A 5,724-nucleotide genomic window follows, 5' to 3' on the forward strand; every position below is an offset into this window, starting at 1 on the left:
TTTTCGCAACAAAGATCTTGTTGTAGAAATTTTACTGAGGTATTTTCTTACAAGAAGATCTCTGTTGCAAGAAAAATTATGCGACACATTCTTTATTGCAAAAAAATGCAATTGCAACACGATAGGAGGGGATTGGTGAGAGCGTTACGGACGATGTGATGCTTCTAATTCTAGGAGATAAGGTTGTGTATGTGTGGGCCCAGGGAAGCACGTGGCAAGCAGACCAAGCGCCGGATTAGCTTGTTAAAATCAACCGGCTGATGTGGAGTGAACGACATGTTCTGCAAATTCTCAAAATATTATCACAACATTTGGTTGGCTGTTTCTAAAAACTCTAGTTGTTCACTCGGTTAAAATTAAGGACCATAATGACATTTTTGAGCCCAGTCGTCAGAGACGGGTGGTAAATAAAGTCAAACAAGTTAAGTTCGACCATTCAAAGCTCCGTCTCGTCCCCATCTCTGCCCCCTGCTTGGTCCTGCGCCGTCGCGCTTGAGCCAATCTCCGCCGAGACTGTGAGGTGGCAGTCGGAGGAACCCGATGATGATGGCTGGGTGACTAGTGTGTGGCCGAAGAGCTGGTGGTCGGCCCGATGCAGAGGAGAGCATGGCGGCTGGCGGCGGGGGCGGCTGTATAGGGCGAGGCCCTGAAGGCGACGCTGTCCGAGCAGGCGCCTTCCTTTCGGGCGTCCCTCTGCGCGCCGCCATCTTCAAGCACGGACGCCGTTCGCCTCCGCATGGTGAGCTCTCCGCACTACGCAGAGCAGCAATAGTTAGCCCCGGCACCGCCGTGTCGTGCCCGTAGCTCCTCTCTCTGGCGCTACCCCGCCCGACCGCCGGCCGAGGAGCTCCGCCCTGCTCCGCGTGTTTGGGGGGGGGGGTATGTTGGTGCCAGCCAAGCGGATCCGATCTCGATCCGTATGCTATTCAGATATATTTAGAGAAAGGATGTTGATCTTGATGGATTTGATTCGCGATGCAAGTAATGCAGCGACGGGGATCTGATTATTTTGTGCATGCACATGAGTGAAATGCGCCACTAGTCCATCAACTCAAACTGATTTCACACTTTAGGCCAACAACTCGAGAAGTGATGGGATTTAGTCCACAAACTCATTGATTTGATCAAATAAGGCCAAAACCGGCCCGAGAGTTAAAAAACCGGCCACATGGATGCCATGTCATTATTCCGTTGACTGATCGTGCGTTCACTATTTTTTACAGAGGTCTATATATAAATTTGACGGTTTTTTCTCACAAATCATAAAAAATAGTAGAAAAACTTGCGTTACCCAAGAGTTGAACTTGGGCTGTTCGGAATTTGGACTGCCTCACTGACCACAGAACCAACATCTAGTTTGCACACTAGCATGCTGCCCATAGGATATATTTTCACATAGAATCATGACAGAGAAAAAACAAATCAGAAGGTCCCTCCAGATCGTTTTTCAATCAGGCGATCTCTTTCCTTCTGTTTGTTAATCTGCGAAGATAAATAAAGTAGGCTGCCTGTTGGTGCATCAATGAGTTCGTGGTGTATCTGTCTGGAAGCTGATTTCTATCCCGACGACCTGGGCTCAAGTCCGACAGAACTCGCGTTTATTTATTTTTCTTCTGATTCTAAGTGAATATATATATAGACCCTGAGTTGTATGTTAGTGTGCAAAAGTGGTGTTGGTTTGGTGGTCACTAATGTTAGGAATTAATTAATTAGGTTAATTAACTATTAATCACTGCTATGTCGGTGCCACTTTTGGCAACTGCCTCCTTTTGTAACCGTCTTGTAAACTGGGTATAAATACCCCAATCTTCAATCAATAGAATAACTGTTCATTCATATATCTTTCATTCAACTCTCTTGTTCTTTACTTTTCACTCAAAACACGTTATCAGCACCTTGCCCTAACAGAGCGATTAGGCCAGACCTCCTCGACGCCTCGCGCGATTCCCAGCGCTGCCGGCGTTATCTCGCGCGGCGGACTGCAGCATCGAGTCTTGCGCGGATGGCGACATTAGTCACGGCGGCGCCAGCGTCTGCCCCTGTACTCGCGATGACGACTCCATCCAGCGCCCACGGCTTCAGCGTAGGAGAATTTCAATCGCTGCCGATTCGATCAACCACAACCCTTCCATGGCAGGAATCAATGGACATGCTTCTGCAAAAGAGGAAAAGTGGATCAGGAGATTCTTCAATTTGTTTTTGTCTTCTTGCAATCAATCACAGATCTAACAACTGTTCTGTTTTGTAAATCGTTTCACCTGGCGTATGCTCGTAGTGAGATGGATTGATCGCTACTCTAACAGAAAGAGGAAGAAATCCTCAATCAAGAAGAAGAATCAACATCAAGAACAAGATTAGAAGATGACGAACAAACTTGTTGTTCACATTTTCCCCTTCTCCATCGTCCACTATGACAATCTCGTCGTCCATCGCAACTACCATCAACAAAACATCCAGAGGAAACAAGGGAAGAACCCCGCCGTGCGTACCTCCGCATTTGGCGACGACGGCGTCCTCCACCACTCGGCGCATAGCCGGCGCGCAGCCCAGCCACCGCGCACATCCACCCCGTAGTTGCACGCGTCCCCTACAGGCAAGGGCGCACAGCCGGCACGCGGCGCATCGGCGTCCTCCTGAACGACTTCAGTCTCGCAGCAGCGGTGGCAGCAGAACGCCGCAAGACGCCGGCGAGTGTTGTTCCTAAGCAGTCAACAATGGCGATGGTCTCTGAATGGCCATCAGCCCACCACGCACGCACAAGAGATGAGATTGGGAAACCTTATCCAATCGGAATATTTGCATTTTGCTCCTTCTATTTTATCTACTAACAAAGAGGACTTATATTTCTCACTCAAGCCCTCAGGCTTGTTTCGGTATGCAAAGCAGCCTTGGAATATATATGCTAATCAAGTTATCATCTATCAACTTCTACATAAGACATATCTTTGTCTTTACTGCAAATATTCCCTATGGCATGCATTTTTGTGACAATGAATTTGCAATATAAATCATTATTTTATTTTATTTTGCAAATCTTTATGAAATCCAAATAAGAATTATAAATTGACATACTTCTTATGACATGCCTAAATTTTATTTGTGAATCACAAGGTAACGGTGGCATGTACTGCACGATTTGCAGATTATCCACAATTATTGTGAGGTCTACGTCTTGTCATTTTGATAAGATGACTACCTTCGAAGTGCTCTTCCAAATATTAATATTATATGTGACTATGTCAAGATATCATAAGGTAATACTGGCATCTACTGCAAATTTTGCAGACTATCCACTATTACTGCAAGGTCTATATCATGTCACTCTGACATATGACTACCTTCAAAGTGATTTCATACATTTAGTATAACATAAGGTAATAGGATTTGTAACATCTACTGGCAAAAGTCAGACTATGTTTTCTATTACTGTGAGATCTACACCATATTGGTGATTATCTTCAGTGTTATCCTATAAATTGAGGTCTACACATATGGTTGTAAAGCATCAGCTATTCCAAAATTTGCTCCTCTGAAGCAATTGTTGTTGTTCACTAAAATTATTTACTAGCATAGTAAATTCATGCATGATCATTACATGTTGAATGGTATTATCTACCAATATCAAATTCAAGCCTCATTTTGCTTGAATAACTTGTAGAGAATTGCGCAAATATATGCATAGCATGGTAATTACCTTCTATTATATTGGTTAAATACATGGCAGTTGAGCATATGTCACTATTTCTAATTATGGTTTCGTCCATTCGTCAAGATGGATACAATAATTTATTGCAACGATCGAGTGTCTCAAACACGGTTGCAAGATCCACATCACATTGTGGTTATTATTTACATGGTACCTAACCAATGTTCAAATTACAAAGTCCATGTTTTGGTCGTGACTCTAAAGTCACACCTTTTTCCACAAGAAAGAAGCCCAAAACATTAGCAACGATTTCGTCGCATGCACTTGAAGGTGTACACCCCATGTTCACCAAGCATCACCTTGGTGGATTATGCTCAACAAGATCATTTCATCCATATATATCTTTTACTCCAAGAAGTAAATTAAATAATGCATGATCATTTCATGTAACACATGGCTATTCTATTGATAGCTAAATATGCACATACGGAATTTATATGTCACCAACTTCACTTAGTTCTCAAACTAAGTACATAATAGATGAATATTTATTCATCTCAAATATTTTACTTAAGAGAAACATGCTGCCATCAGCACATCGCGAATGATCACCCATTCATGTTTCAAGACCTCAAGTCTACCGCAGATCACAATTCTGTCATTTAATCAACTTCAAGTTGAGATCAATGATCAAATATTTTCATATGTAAATCTGGTTGAAAAAGCCCTTAATACCCTTTACATGCTCATATGATGGTATTACCATTTTCCATGATGAAGAAACATGGAATTTCTTCAAATCATCAGATTCACCCAACAGGTTCTATTCCATTATTTGAAATTCTTGCTAGTACTTAGTATTTTGTGCAATTTCATGGTCGCAAAATAGAACCATGTGAAATTCAAAAGTAAAGTGGAGGCTAATAGACAACCAAAGACGGAATTATCTCTTAATAAGAATCGGTCATTTTCAAATGATCAAAAGACAACTCTCAAGTTTATCAGATGCGTGGTTATATAAATATTGTACCTATGATTACCAAGCCCTCAAACATATGGTCGAACCACATCACAAATTTATTAAAAGGCAAATAAGTTCAATGGGATAAATTTGAAAATTTGCAAATAACAACCAGATTCTGGTAAAGAATTGTTCTCAGAATCTTGATCAGAAGGAGGACCAAAATCTAGTGCAGAAAATGGAGGATGAACTCATTTGCACTCAATAATATCGGAGACCTTAGGTAATCTCCTAATTATTCCCAAAAATAGCATTAACCTGTACTTGTACTACTACATGTAGTAGGATATTCAATATCCCATCACTTGGATACAATATTTAATAAATTTGATAGTATGGTTAAATTCATACTTAGTATTGTTGCATACGAAATAATTTTCTAAATATTAATAAATTAAATGTCTATTTTGATAGACTTATCCATCCTGGTTTGGGGATGATTAGAAAATTATTGACAATTCTGTTGGTCACAACTTAACAAGTTGCAAAATATCCCAAATCATCAGATTTTATGCGCACTACATGTGCCATAGGGGAAATCATTTTTAAGGCACTCTCACCTTAAAATTCTAAATGAGCCACTCAATCTTCCTTGAATACATTAAGAAGACATATGTGGATTAGTTAACCATTATGTGGAATTATTTAGATACTTCATGGTACTCATAGGAACATTTATAAAATGATTTCAAGTGTGTCTCTTATCACACACAAACATGCATGATCTTACTAAATAAATTGCTCAACTTATCAAAGTAGGAGCAAATTCTCCTGAAAACAGGATCGAAAAACCCATTCGAATGGACAATGTCATTGAAATCATTTCACAAGCAATGTCCGATTATATTTTTGTACTCTATGTACATACCCAGAATGGTTTAACTAAATTTCTTATCAAAGATAAAGATAGTGAAATGAATTACATGACCAATCTTAAAGAATTGTAAATTTACCAGCCTCTTGCTGGACACATATGGCCTTACACACCGTAAGTATGATCTAAATCATACCAACTGCATTTCATACTACTTTCTCCTTGTAGTAACTACGTGGAGAT

The 5,724-nt window shown here is 40.7% G+C and overlaps 1 long non-coding RNA gene across 1 annotated transcript; it reads right to left on the bottom strand.

Moving 5' to 3' along the window:
* Positions 1-1,808: 1,808 nt before the first annotated feature.
* LOC125520671 lies at positions 1,809-2,842 on the bottom strand. Its single transcript, XR_007288785.1, has 2 exons — positions 2,490-2,842; positions 1,809-2,155 (listed from the first exon to the last, which is right to left on the bottom strand). It is a non-coding gene; the product is annotated as an uncharacterized LOC125520671 (long non-coding RNA).
* Positions 2,843-5,724: the final 2,882 nt, after the last annotated feature.

The sequence above is a fragment of the Triticum urartu genome, chromosome 7 (assembly GCF_003073215.2).
Source record: "Triticum urartu cultivar G1812 chromosome 7, Tu2.1, whole genome shotgun sequence".
Classification (NCBI taxonomy): domain Eukaryota; kingdom Viridiplantae; phylum Streptophyta; class Magnoliopsida; order Poales; family Poaceae; genus Triticum; species Triticum urartu.